The sequence below is a fragment of the Poeciliopsis prolifica genome, unplaced genomic scaffold (assembly GCF_027474105.1).
Source record: "Poeciliopsis prolifica strain line A6 unplaced genomic scaffold, Auburn_PproV2 SCAFFOLD003, whole genome shotgun sequence".
Taxonomy (NCBI): domain Eukaryota; kingdom Metazoa; phylum Chordata; class Actinopteri; order Cyprinodontiformes; family Poeciliidae; genus Poeciliopsis; species Poeciliopsis prolifica.
In genome coordinates this window covers 7,223,686-7,238,368 of record NW_026562378.1, presented here as the reverse complement: position 1 = coordinate 7,238,368, position 14,683 = coordinate 7,223,686, and the positions used below count along the sequence as shown (strand labels likewise).

The window sequence follows — 14,683 nt, the reverse complement described above, 5'->3', positions numbered from 1 at the left end:
ATAGAGAATAGTGTGAAAGCCACCTAAAGGTCCATCTAACTATCCACTTTTACCACAGTAAAAACAGAGCCCAAATGCATCTCACTCTGCTGAGCATCTTTGCACAAGGAAAGCATTGCTATGGTGCCAGCGTAGTGTTTACTTCCTCTCTGTTTTGATAGAACTCATTGGTAAATTTGCCTCAAAACTGCCTTGTGTTGTTACGCTTCATAAAATACTTTGCTTTGAAGCTTGTCATTTTTATTGAATGATGTCACATCAGTTGTGCTCGAGTCTTTCCCACGTGGCACTGGGATGACGCTCCATTGAATGTGTCCTTGAAATAGGCTCGTTCCATATTGACGTGCCATTCTGTACAGACCTATACGAAGACAGGTAGGCTCAGCGTTGTAGACACATGCAACATGATACATAGACTCACATGAAGAGGAATCCTTGACCCGATTCTTGCTCAGAGTATTACGAATGCCCTTTTCACAAATTCACTATCCCGTACATACATAAATAAGCAGAAGAATAAAGCTTAACAGGTGGATGTAAAAGCTGTCAAGAGATTATACAGTTGACCGTTTCTACAAACACAACAATGGAAACCATTTACACGTTCCTTATTTTTCTGTTGCTGGTGTGTAATCATGTCAGCTGAACCTTGAGGAAACAGTTCAGTGTGTGAGCAAATCAAGAATCAATGTTATGATATGGCCCATTAAGTTATGAAATGAGGTTCTTCACAAATTGTTTTGCTTTTAGTAGATTTTGCCAAACAGGTTGTTGTGTAATAGGTTCGAAGGACAAACATCTTTGTCAGTAAAGTCAGTATCAAACTCTTAGATTGGTATCTGGAAATGTGTTGCTGGTGTGATTCTGTAAGAGGCCGATTGGTTAGTTTTCTACTTTGAAAGACATTGTTTTTTGTTGTTTTTTTTGTTTTTCAATGCATTTGAAAAAGGTCCCTGTGGCAACACAGGGACCTTGCAGTTCAGAAATGCAAAAGTGAGCATCGCAGAATAACTGATGACAAATGTAACCTCAACCACTAGTGTCATGTATTCAAACACATGCTGTACATTAAGTCAAATGCAAAGCCTACTGCACAGCATTCAACTGGCCACATTGACTACAATACTAATTTTATTAGCTATGACAAAGTCAATGAGCTGTGACCATCATGATTATCAACACAATACTGAATGCAAGCCCCCCATCATGACCAGGGTCATTTGAGAATCAGTTCAGCAATCATATATGTAGTGTGATATTTAAAAACCCCATCCACTGCAGCAGGGTGTTAGCACCACTTATCTAATTAAACACTGAACAACATCCAAGACCAATGAATTCCAGATTAGCTGGAGGAAAAAAAATAACAGACAGACAAATATGCACTGAATTAGAATAAGTTCCAAGAAGCCTTAAAGCCTTTTGTGTTTTGAAAGATTTGCTAACATTTATGATTGCTGGTAATCATAAATGTTTAGCCCCTCAAAAACATTTCTAATATTTTTTGAGGCAGTAAGAATTTCAATTCATAATGTTGAATGTAAATGAATATGTCATAACCCGGAGTGTGCCATCTACCATTTAACATCGTAATTTCAAGCAGCAGCTTAAAGGGCAGCTCTTGCTGCTTTGATAAATTTGTCAATTTATATGTTTGCATATTTAAGAGTAGAGTGCGACTTCAGCATTTAGTATGCATAATAATGTAAGGTACATGAAAATCACTGTATCTGCTCCCTGATGAAAATATCTACGCCAAAGATTCAAAACCCTGCAGCTCTATTTGAATTTATTAAATGAAGTAGCAAATGCATTATTTATGTATTACTGAATGGGAAGGAAACATTTGGTAATTTAAATGACAACGTTAGACCTATGAAGGACTGACTACCAGAAGCTAGTGTAACTATATGATTTGAGAAAGCACTGCATCTACCTTCCTTTAGCTTCAACAGGAAGAGGAGGAGTCTCAGGAATGAAACTCTGTGTTGCCACAGGGACCTTTATAACACAGCACTTGGATGACACTCACCCTCTTTCTGAGCTAATGTCACATTGGAAAGGGCAAAGCATGCCAAACATGAATCCTTATTTTGTTGGCAGAGGAGGGCCACTCCTCGTCCAGAAGCTTTGGATCTAAGACAATAAATAGATTACAGTTTTGTGCATCCAATACTTTTACTTTTTGACCAAAGGAATAAACCTAGATCCTGGTTTTATTCAGAACTCTGCAGACAGAACCTTGTAGCTACAGGTCTCCCAAGATTGCATTCAGTAACCAACGTTGCACATTACGTCAATAACATTAATTGCTTGTCTTTCAAGGGAGATCACAGTAGGTTGAGTTCTGGGCAGAGATAAAGTTGATCAGTTTAAGTGTTTTTATTCTGTATTTTCATTTTCTTTTTTCACTAAAATCTTAGAAGTATTCCAAATAAAACTGGCCTGGGAGCATGTCCCAGATAAAGATGAGAGTTCAAACTTCATTCCAGTGTGCGTTTATTCACGTTAGTGCATTGAGGTGAGCTTGCCTATCTATGGATATTGTTATTTTCTTTACTGCCTCCAAGTTACATGAAATAGGCCTAACAACTATTAAGCTAACAGCAGCTAAGCTAAATATCTAAAGACCAGAATATTTAAAAAACAGCTTTTTTCTGCTTGTGTTGTCAGTCATAGTGAACCGCTGGCATTCAAACAATAATTCTACAATTTACAGAGGTTTTGACTTAAAAGAAATAATTTAATCAACAAAAAATAAGATCTTTTCAGTCTGGTTTTAGAGTGGCAACACACATTTGGTCTGCATTTTTGTTATTCCAAATTATTGCATTATCAATGGTAAGATTAAATTCTCTAAAAAGTTGTTAATTACTAAATCAGTCAAACATTTCTATGTTAAAAGACATTACTTCTTCAAAATAATGTCTTGTCCTTCTAGTAGAAGACTTTTCTAAGATGCTGCAAAGACAGCACAATTCATGGCTCATTTTTAATGGTGAATTTGGCAAAGGATACTTTACAAACAATACAAAATGTCTTTACAAAGAAGAATGCAGCCTTTGGTACAACTAGAATACCTTCCAGAACCTATATGGTCTCATTCTCTGGAGCTTGAAACATGACTCCACACATCTGATGGCTACTGATCGTCAATTAAAATACTCTGTCTTGAAGTCTGCAAAAAGAAAACAAAAACCTCCATAAATACACATCCATAAAGTGAACTTCAGATTATTATTAGCTCGGTTGAGGCATGGGGCTTTAAAATAATCTTAGCAGCTGTCATAATGTAGCCCCTGTGGATCCCAGGTCATTAATGCAGCAGCCTACAAATCCATAGAGGGACTATGGTAGCACCGTATTGATTAAAAACCTGCCACTGTGTATATATACTCTTACAGATATGCACACACCCTACACCTGACCCGCGTTAGCCTTTTATACATTGGGCCCAGAGTTGATGATTCAGCGCTTTTTCCTGCAGCAGAGTGGAGCTAAACACATGACAAGAAAGGAAGGAAGGAGGAGAAGAAGGAAAGTTAATAGTGGCAGGCTGCCAGCCCATCAGAAGGGAAACAGTAGGGTGGGCAGAAGGATAAAAGTTGCAGAATGGGGATCAATGGTGATGTCATGTGATGCTTAGAGCGATGGACTCTTACAGAGCTTACAGTGACTTGAATCCACCATACAAACCAACTTTCTGCAGAAACGCTTCCTGAAGTGGTTAATTTTGCTGGTGATGAGAATATGTATGCAACTTTCATACATATTGTCTTTTATGTTTAAACATGAGTGATAATCAGTGTGGGCCTACATTCTTTACAGCACACCCAGGAATCTTCTCACGTACGGGAGCAGAGTTTTCTCCTGGTATTATAGCACTTCTTTGGCTCTGATGTCTTGTCACTTATCTTAAGCACTTGGAAGACGTGCACTGCAGGGGGAGAGCGCGGAGGGAGAGATGACACAGAAGCTTCATTCTGCTGACAGCTCAACTTTAGGCGTTGGCGAGCGCAGATTAACAATGACGGAAGGTACTAACATCTATCCGAGGCAAGCGGTGATTCATTTTCACTTTTTTCGCCAGAAGATTCAAAGTCATCTCAAGTCTCATCTGACAAAAAGCCATCAGACCTTTGATGTCGATATATGATTAATCAAATCCCGCGCTGGCCTTAGCTGATGTGTTTTTTACAAGAAGACTTTTAAAAAGTGAGTGTGAAGGATCACAGTGGAAATAATAAATGTATTTTTATTTCACCTAAGACTTTTTTGACTTGAAGCTTCAGAAAGTTTGATGTAAAGAGTTTCTAGTAATGAATCCAGATGGTGTCAAAATACTTAGATGGTCAGCAGTGACTAAACTCTTGAGCATAGATGATGAAGAAATGGTGCTACCTTCAGGGTTCCTACAGATTTTTCGCAGAGAAATTTTATATTTTCCATGTGCAAGTTCTTAAATTTCCTAGTTATTTATGCCATTTTACAATAGAAGATGTGAATACTTCCTATTAAGTTATTGAAAGATAAAGTGGCAACATAGTTGCCTGCAAAAAACAAAAATTGGAAGGAAGGAAAGAAAGAAACGACAGAAAAAGGAAGGAAAGTTGGAAGAAACGACAGAAACAGAATACAACATTTACATACAGTTGATTTGAAATTGCTAATTTTTCTCTTTTTTTCCCCCACATGTAGACTTGAGAAATGCTAAATCGAAATCCTATGCTTTCCATTGCTAAATGTCTCTTTCATTATTCTGTGTGCTACATCAGTGCTTTGAGCACAACCCCATTTACTTTCCTGAAAAAAAAAACTGACTCATTTCCCTCACCTGAAATATTAATTTCTCCTCCATTTCAAACTTCCATGGATGTACATGTTTGTTTCCTTTGAGGACTAGTTTGGTGCACGGGGAGGATTTTGTTTCTTTCTGCTTGTCTTCCTTTCTCCTCTCCTTTTTTTTTCTCTCACTGTCACATTCTCTTGCTCCCTTATGAGCTTTCATTCCCTCTCACTCCTTTGTCAACCTCATCTTGCAAAGAGGGTTGAACGTCTATTTTAAGCAATGTGTCATGCAACCACCCCCACACTGCAGACTGAAGGCAAAGGAAAAGACTGGCACATCTCAGGCACGCTGGGTGTAAATATCTGTGTGTGCCAGTGCGGTGGGCCGGGAAGAGCATATTCTTTTATCCATAACTTTAAGATCATCAAGCTTAAAAGAAGCTATTCGGTGAGCGGGGTTCGGTGAGCTTGAAGTTATCGCCTTCAAGGATGCTTTTTTTAACTTTCACTGCACAGATCATGCAGTGAAAGTTCACATATAATCAGGAATCACAAGCTAGCTGCCTATGGGTGTGAGGCCGGTGTGACCACACAGATGTAGGGCATCAGTAAAACAGACCACGGGGGCGCTGGGTGGGAGACGGCCACACCACCACCTCCCACCCATTTACCATGATGGCCTGAGGCCCCACACCAACCCCAGGTAGCAAGACCAGCACTCAGCAGAAAACCTGTCGAGAATCCATTTGCTTTATGGCCTCATTTGAAACCAAACAGAAAAACAAACTTCAGTTTCAAGGGATCATTTGAAACTTCAAGAGTAACTGAAGTCTGCTGCAACTGCTGCAATATTTTCGCTGCATTTGATAAACCGGATTAAACTGAAGGACGCTGAATGGTAAGTTTTACTACATTCACATTTAAATTGGGTGTGAGCTCAGTGGTAGATTTAAATCAAAAGGCCTTCATTAGCTGGTAGAAACTTTACTATTCGCTGTGAAATGAGCCTTATACCAAAATGGGCTGAAAAACAAGAACACTGGATAAAGAAAACAATGCATTCTACAAACACCCTGGGACAAAGACTTTAATTTCTACATGCTTCCTTTGATCTGATTAAACAATAATTGAAGTGTAAAGACCACTTTTCTGTTTGAATGGAGGCAGGGGAAGCGTGCAGGTCTGATGCCATCCAAAACGTGAAGTAATTGATGGAAGCATCATGTTGTGTGTGTTTTTCTGAAGAATAGACTGGATTCAGCTTTATGGATAAAACTTTTCTCTGTAATGTACATGAATTATAGATAGGTAGTTTATTTATTTTCCAAATGTATGCACTTTCTTGTTACATATAGCTATGGGTCAGCTTTAAAACTTGCATTTTTGTGTTGTTTCCGATTCACACAGAGGTAGAAAAGGCAATATGTGTTAATTATTTTAGCTTCGTGTTTTTCTTTTTGCCATTAACACAACTGTGCAGCTTTCAAAGTATTTCAACCAGTTTTTGTTAAGACACGCTAAAAGAAAATCCCACATGCATGTGTTATTTTGGCTCTCTTATTGAAGTCCAAGTGTGTATAAGGCATACTAAAGACCTTAAAGCAAGCACATCAACCCATTTCAATGTGTGAAATTGCTGGGGGGGTTTTCCATTTCCAGTTTGGTCAGATATGTGATTTTAATCTTTTTGTTTCTCATCTTCCAAATATCTCTCCCGAGTTGGCTTCTTCTTCTTCTCCTTCTTCTTCTTTCCCCCTCCACTCCCTCGATCTCTCCCGCTCTCATAGCTGCATGAGATGACTCAAAGGACACAGCAAAGCACCAGACGCAACGCGGCACTCAGGTAATGAGAAATGATGTTGGTGTCGACGGTGGAATCGCCCAAATCATCCCTGAGCCTAGTTACATAATTCAAATATCATTCTTTTTTACTCTCCCTCCCTCCTCTTTTATCCGCTATCACTGCTTTGTCCTCTGGCGCTCTCCCTTGCTCGCTTCTCAGTTGAAACAGATTTGATTTCTATTCCTCTATGTTCGGGTGACATCGCTGCTCCTCCGAGAGGTTTGAGCAGGGATTGGAACGAGGATCAAGTCACCTGTCACAGCAAAGAAGGCCAGGCCGCAGAGAACCTGAGCATGTATGCCTGGATGTGACTGTAGACTTGCTTTTATCTTTTGTTTATGTTTTTTATTTTTGTTCGGGATGGTTTTTGTGTTTGGTGCTGCTGCATTTTTGCTTTTTGATTTATATATATTTTTTGTTTTTCTCTTTGTGTTGTCTCGGCCTCAAAGCACCTTGAAAGACATTTAGTGCCTTGCAAAAGTTTTCATCCCCCTTGAACTTTTTCACATGTTGTCTCATTGACTTTAGTATATTTCATTGGAATAAAATAATGCATAACAGCGAAGCAGAAAGAAAATGAGACATGGTTTTTAAAGTTTTTTTTTTTTTTTACAAAACGATTTTAGAAGTGTGGCAAGCATTCGTAATCACCGCCCCTCAGCAGTGAATCAACTAGCATTGCTCCAGGTATTTCAGCTTCCCACTCTGCATATTCTTTTAAGTATTTAATATGTGTGCTAGAATGAATAATAATGAATAACTTCACAGTCATATTCCACAAAAAATCAGCACATCATGATTTGCAAATACTGAATAGCGAACACTTAAAGGCCGCTGTACATTACAATTTGTGGCTTTTAAATGGAGAATGTAATAAAATGGGTACGAAAACTTTATAGCAATGAAAGGAAATCAACCTTGGCAAAAGAAAGTACATTCTATTCACACTTTTGGGAACACTTCTGCTCAAAGGGGCTGTTTACATCTGTCAGCCGGGGCACATGGAAATGAAGTTCACAAGATTGTGTTTTTTCAATCTGAATTGAAAAACTTTTCAGGCCAGGGCTGAGCTTGTTCAGGATAGATTGATGCGAGATAGAGTAAAGAACTCAGAGGAGTGAGATGAAGTTGACCCCGACTTTCTTTCTCCGTCCCTACTCCACCACTCAGCGCTGGCGCCTTCTTGGCAAGGTTACAGAAAAGGTACTGTTACACTGAATCACTTCAGCTTCTGTCTCATTTTATTTTCAACCACTGCTATTCAGTCTGATTCATTGTTTCCTTGCACTCACTGTCTGAAGAGAGGTGCTCGCACTTCATACGTCTTTGTCCACGCACAAGTTCTTGCGCGTACACCCACACACAGAGTCTCTCTCATTTTTCAAACATTTCGTCTACTCCATCTCTTTGGCTTTTTCCTTCGCTCATTCACCTCCTCTCCAGCAGCGGCTGAAATCTTTGGATGTATTGGCATGTCTCCTCTCATTCCACCCACATTTGCGAAGAGGATCGAGGAGGGTTTATGGACCTGGGAGAGAGTGTGTTGAGGCGTAAAGGACCCTCTCAGCCCTAAGCCAAGTCCTGTCCATCCAACGGAGAGCCCAGACGGTGCGATTCAGCCCCTCCTGAAGCCTGGCAAGCACTCACTCATACACATCCACGCACACACACTCAGAAAGAAAGTCACTGTCATCTTTCTTCATCTTAAGTCAACAAAGTAAGGCTACGAGAGGAAAAAAAAGAAAGAGGGACAGAGGGGCAGCTCTGTATTTCTAAATCCTCTGGGCAAGGTCACCTTCACCTGGGTAAGCATGCAGAAGTGGTCGAGGGACTAAAAATAAAAAATGTGCAGGTGAAGTTTTGCTTCTTACAAACTTCCATGCAAACAGATTCAACTCCCTCCAGGGTAAACACATCAACCGATGTACGTGTATGGGGCAGCTGGCATGTTTTAGACGCGCATGCATGATTTAGTGGGAGGGAGAATTGAGTGATGGACAGGGTTATAAGCAGGAATCCATAAATCGCTGAGGCTTTGACTTGCATTTTTGTGTGCTTGTAATATTGCATGAACCTCTAACGATATAGGTGGGAAAAAGCACTGAACATCTGAAATGTTTTTTTCTTAGTAACTTTATTTCTCAAGGGCTTGCCTACTTGAAATTCAAGTCAGACGTTATTAGCAACTTAAGTAATCTACACAAAGAAATAAAAACAAACTAGTCCACAATTTAAACAACATGGAAGTCATAGGTATTGAAAATGGTGTTCAACACATAGTTGAAAAGCTTTGAGTCATCTCTGGTCTGGACAAGCTAGCAACGTTCAGGTCTCATTTTTCACCATTTTTTCCCATAAACTGTCTTCAAATCTTGGAGTTTCTTCAGCCTCTGACATATTTCACTCCACAAAGATCCACTCTTACTTGAGACGGACTCAGATCGGACGTCCGCCAAACACATACATTTTTACAAATGTATGCTAGGTGTTGTACTTTCAACACCTCGGTGGGAAACAATGGTCACGTGGAACTGTTTTGTATACGACTGCTAGGTGTTGAGGTCGAGAGTCACAACCGGTTACAGGGATGTGCTACGGGACGCATGCTAGACGTTACCTTTTTCAGTTTTTAGCAACCTGCACCAGCAATTCACTCTGTTGTTTATACCTGTAATGTACAGTGCAGTCAGTTGTAGTAGGTAATCTTAAAAACCCACAATGGATTATCAGTATTCTAGTGAAAGTGCAACAGAGTCTCTTTGATTTATGATAAAATGGTATATTTTCTGGTACTCATCGATTGCTTGGTTGATCCTGGCACACTCTGGGAATTTCATATCAAAAGCCCAATTAGCCCTACATTTACTACTGAGAAAAACACTGAAATGCTCAGTACTTATTATTCTCTCTGTAATTCTAGGGCTGTGGAACAAAACTGAGTGTTTTTCAAGTGATCTTCTTTAAATAGTTTTAAACTTTTAATATGAAAACAACTCTAACATTTGAACTACAAGACTCAAAAAGAAAATTAAATCTTTAAAGCTTATCAATAACATCAGAGGGAATCAAGATGAATAACAAGGGATTGCAATCTCCCACAGCAAATTCGCCTAGTTCAAACGGGAATCTTTTCATCAAGCGCATCCATCACTGCACTGAATTTATTATTTAGGCATGACATGTGATAACACATGCAGGCTTGTATTTCTTATTACATCTGAATCTAGCAGTGTCGGGCCCGTTACATCCTTCAGCGCTGGCCTCATTGTGTCCAGGTGATTAGCGTCATAACACTGCTGCTGCTGTGGGCTCCTTGAGTGACCCGAAGACCTTCTCTGCTTGGCATTGTATGCTCCCTCCCTTCCCCCCATTCCTTCAAAACTCTTCCCCTGAGGTGCCTAAAGGGAGGACACAAAGAAAGGATGACCTGCTACAAAGTTCACACTAGTGCGTCCATATCAAAGCCCGGAGGCAGTCGAAGCAGGCTCAGTTCACCCACACTGGTAACCTTTGACTTTATGGTTTTGTTGTTATAATGTATCCAGAAACAAGTACCAGTAGGTCTTGAATTCATACGGATAGCGAAAAATATGTTTTCAGGTAAGTGTAGCATTTTCAACAGAAACGGCAATAAATTTTTTTTAAAAAAAGTATCGAAAGTGGCCAAAAGTACAGGACAAAAGAAGAGCGGGAAAAGCGAAGGAGAAAATAGAGAGGAAGAGAGGGAGAGTGTGACAACCGCCATAACGTCCTCAGAGATGCATTTGGACAGAGTGAGCATCTGTCAAAACAAGGCAGCCTCAGCGGCCGCCTCACTAATGGCTGTGGACATGAGCGACAGAGAGGGGAGGAAGGATGGGAGAGAGAGGCAGAAGACTGTGTTACATACACACATGCTCACACACACACAACAAATGCAACTTTTATTTTTCTGTTCATTGCTTGAAGCAGATTCCACCAATCATTTGATACCAAATATCTTCAAAGCTACACTGTAATAGCTATTGAACTACTTTCATGTTTGTGCGTGTGCATGTGTGCGCGTTTTTATAAAAGTGTCTGCGTACAAGCATAACGTTGGGATGTTTACCTTCCAACTGTGTTTTTGGTCACAGATTCTTTCCACCATCACTCATAGTGATGAATAGGACAGCGTGTCAATCTGTTATCTGAATTGTTTTTTCTTTTCTTTTTTTTTTCTTGTTTTTTCAAGGCGATCCCGAGTAGTTATGTTATTTTTCTCACAAATTCTCCCTGAAAAATAACCATGAGCAATCATTCTAGGCTGTAAATTATCGCATTTGAAGGAAATGCCTCCTGGCACTTTTAACAAATACACCGCCTTCAATGGCTTCGTCTTGAATCTGAAACCTTCCAACATTTACTTTTTGACAATTAAAAATGTTGATTAACTACATTGTAGTTTAAAGTGATTATATTTATCTTTTTTCTGCCATGTTCAGGGTATAAATATGATTAAAAAACAGAAAAAACAATAAAGAAATCTGCCAATCTTATCCAGATCTGCCTAAGGCAGCTACAATTGTGAGATAGGAGAAACTTGTTGAAAAACACAAAGCACTTTTGTATTGTATTTACAGTGTCTGTAATAGATGCTGCAGACAAGATTAGGGACAATCACTGCACATCATAGACACTCAAGTACAACCAACTAAATTAACAAGGAGAAGGGTTGCCTTTAGTCTCATCTGTGATGTTCAGAATATATCATCAAATGTACATACACAGTGTGTTTAGCTTTAGAGCGAAGTGATCAGATATAAATATCCAGGTAGAGCAGTTAAAAGGACCAAAACATTTTATGTACTGTAGGTTAATATTTTATCACAGTTTTGGATATAGATGGACAAGATGGCTCCCCACCCAGGTAAACAAGGCATATGAGTGGTACCACTAGCACTCAAAATAAAAAAGTGCTATCAGCCAGTTATATTATGTGCTCATTTTAGATTATTTGTTTGTATGCACAGTCAGTTATTTGAAAGGTCGAACGCTTCAAAATGATGTCAGTACACAACAACTGGTGAAAGATGCTGAAGCTCAAGTCTGATTTGCAGATTTCAAGCTTTTTGTTTGTATTAAGACCTTAGACTGAGATAACTATGAACACCACAAATATAGTTGAGTGAAATTCTTTTAGCAAAGTACAACTTAGTTATCATTTATTTAGGTTAATCTTCATGTTGAAAAAGTTATGTTTGGTTATGTGTTGGGAATGACAGGGCTGGCCCAGGACAGGAAAATAATTTAGCAGATTATCAGTATATCAGGAAACTTAAATAACTCATTCCCATTAGTTTATCATAAGAGTTTTGGTGCAAATGGCAAATTATAGACGTGACTCCCGAATACCTTTTCTTAATAAAAATGGCATGCACTGAGCACTGAGCTTGAAGGTGGTTCTATAAAGAACATTGTGCCACACAGTAGTTTTCTTAATAAAATTAAAATAGCTTGTAGGTAATGTGAGGTAATGTAAGGTAATGATAGATGGACAGTAGCTAAATTTTGTAATGATTGAAACACCTGCTTCGGGTGATCTTGTAAAGTGATCAAACTACTCAGTGCTTTACTATTGTTAAGAAATGAGAATCAAGCCAAAATTTAAAACCCATAAAAGTAAAAACACATATATTCTGTAAAACCTCAAATTTAAAAGCAGTATAAATTTTCTTTAAGATGACTGCATACACCAATTTACTCATCATCTATACCTACTTTGGAAAATTGTGCAAAATGCATCTCAAACCACTCTATTGAGATATAAAAAAAAGGTCTTCTTATACTCTGCTTTTTTCTTCTGTTGAAATAAAACTCAGTCCTACAGCAGTGCAGAAGTCTGATAGTATGTTTTTATGTTGGCATGTTTTCTCCCCCGACCTAAATCATCATAAGGCTGCTTTAACATCAGATGAAGTGTGCAGTTGCCACGGGGGCACAGAGCGGAGCAGGAGAGATGGGCACACAGGCATGCAAAACATCCAAGTTTGGCACCAGTAGCTTGGGGACCAAAAACACATCAAGGAAATGGCTAGTTCTTCCAGCTGCAGACCCGAATGTGGGATGCATGTAGGAATCTATCTGTCAGGTTGTCAGATGAAAGCCCTGGCATGATTTCTACTGAAGATGATGAGGAGGAAGAGATGAACAGCAGGTTTATGGGTTTACATTAACTGCAGAGTTTTGAGAATTTATACTTGGAGCCTCACGTCCACAACAACCACTTCCAGGTCTGTTCATACAAAAGTGGGGCTCTGTTTAGGCAAGTTGTGATAACACTGATTAAGATAAAGGATCATCTCAAGCAGTAGAAACCTAAGTCGTGAATTTTGCAAACAATAGTGATATGTGCGCCCCTGTTTGTTTGGCAAAGTCTTTGGTGAATCCTTGAAAGTTTGATTATTATTTTTTTCTTATGGAATAGCATGAGCAAGCACAGTCACACCAAAAATTTCCAAGAAAATAAATATTTTATAAAACTTACTTTTGCAGTGAAGAACTTAAATAATGCAAAAGGAAAACTAGGATTTGCTTCTTTTATATAGCTAAACAAGGGTTATAGACTGCAAGGTGGGCCTGGGATTGGGACTGTTGCCTTGAAGCAGAACGATCCATGTTTAAATCATCTCTCTGTATGGGAGATGATGAAGTTTGGATATTCTCTCCATGCAGGCATGTGTTCTCTCTGAGATACTGCTGCTTTCTCACACAATACAAAATTATGAACATTAGCTTATTTAGTCTCTGTTCCATTTGCCTTCAGATAAGAATTTGGCTGTGTGTTGTTGTATGTCCTGTGTGTCTTTGTGTGTCACTTATTAATGCTGAAGAAATTGGCTGTAATTTCCAGCACAAAATTAGAGTTATGGTACAAGGGCTGATTTGTTATTACGTTTTTTTTTCCTTAATTGTCAATGCATTTGAAATATTCTATTAAAAATGTATTATTTTGATCTAAAACTTTGATTTTTTCTAAGATTGAAAGCTAATAAATGTGGTTCTTTAAGTATAAAGCAAATGCATATTTTGTAATAGATTAAATACATATAACTTGATAAATTGTGTTTGTTTTTCTTGTGTCTTTTGCTTTGGCTTTGTGGCTGCGGGTAGTTTTAGTTCAGCAGGATTTTGACTGCAAATGATACAGAGTTTCGTACTAAGTGAACAAGTTCAAACTTGTAGTTCAACGGGTTCTATCATTTGCAGTGTGATTAAAAGTGTATTTAGTAGAGTGTTTTTGAAAGATTGATCACATATTTGCCATCAGTGGAAACGAGCAATAAAGAAAACAAAGATAAGCACAGAAAGACAGGCAGACTACAAACTGGCAAAAGATTCGGAGTAAATATACTGATCTTCATGACTGTTAAGAAACATAAAACCCTCACACATTTAGACTGATGTAAAAAAAAAACAGCTGTCTTGGTGTAGTGCTGAAAAGAGAGTTTAGTTGCTCTGAGTATGGGATCCCCTTACATCTATTTGTAGATGCGTATCTTATAATCGGTAAGAGATTTGGATGATCGGACTGAGTGAAGAAACGTGAGACAGAATGACACAGCAGCACAACTATTAATAAGCTAAAAAAAAAAAAACTTTTAAATACCAAAGTCCCCATCAAAATTCACTCTTGAGTTGTGTTCTGGATTTGTATTCCTCCAAAAGCTAAAACAGAGTTAAATGTCAAGACCTGACCAATGACTGATCCCAATATAACTGTAACATTGCAAACAATGGCAGGTTGTAAGCAATCTTTCCATTTTACCAATGTCTGTCTCTAAACTGCAAATGATAATAAAGCCTCAAGGATTTGAAGCTCATCACTTAACATGAACTCTCAAAATAATCAGAGCAAATATGCATCATCAAAATTTATTACATTGCTGTGGCCAATAAAGCTTTTTTTTTATTGATTACTGCCACAGCAATAAATAACTTTTGACATGCTGTTTAATCAAATGTAAAAAAAAACAAAACAAAAAAAGACATATATATATATATATATATATATATATATATATATATATATAT

At 38.4% G+C, this 14,683-nt stretch overlaps 1 long non-coding RNA gene across 1 annotated transcript; it reads left to right on the top strand.

Annotated features, from left to right (window-relative positions):
• Positions 1–5,624: 5,624 nt before the first annotated feature.
• On the top strand, positions 5,625–7,115 carry LOC129358420 (uncharacterized). Its single transcript, XR_008605802.1, has 3 exons — positions 5,625–5,686; positions 6,576–6,631; positions 6,791–7,115. It is a non-coding gene; the product is annotated as an uncharacterized LOC129358420 (long non-coding RNA).
• The last annotated feature ends 7,568 nt before the right edge of the window (positions 7,116–14,683 follow it).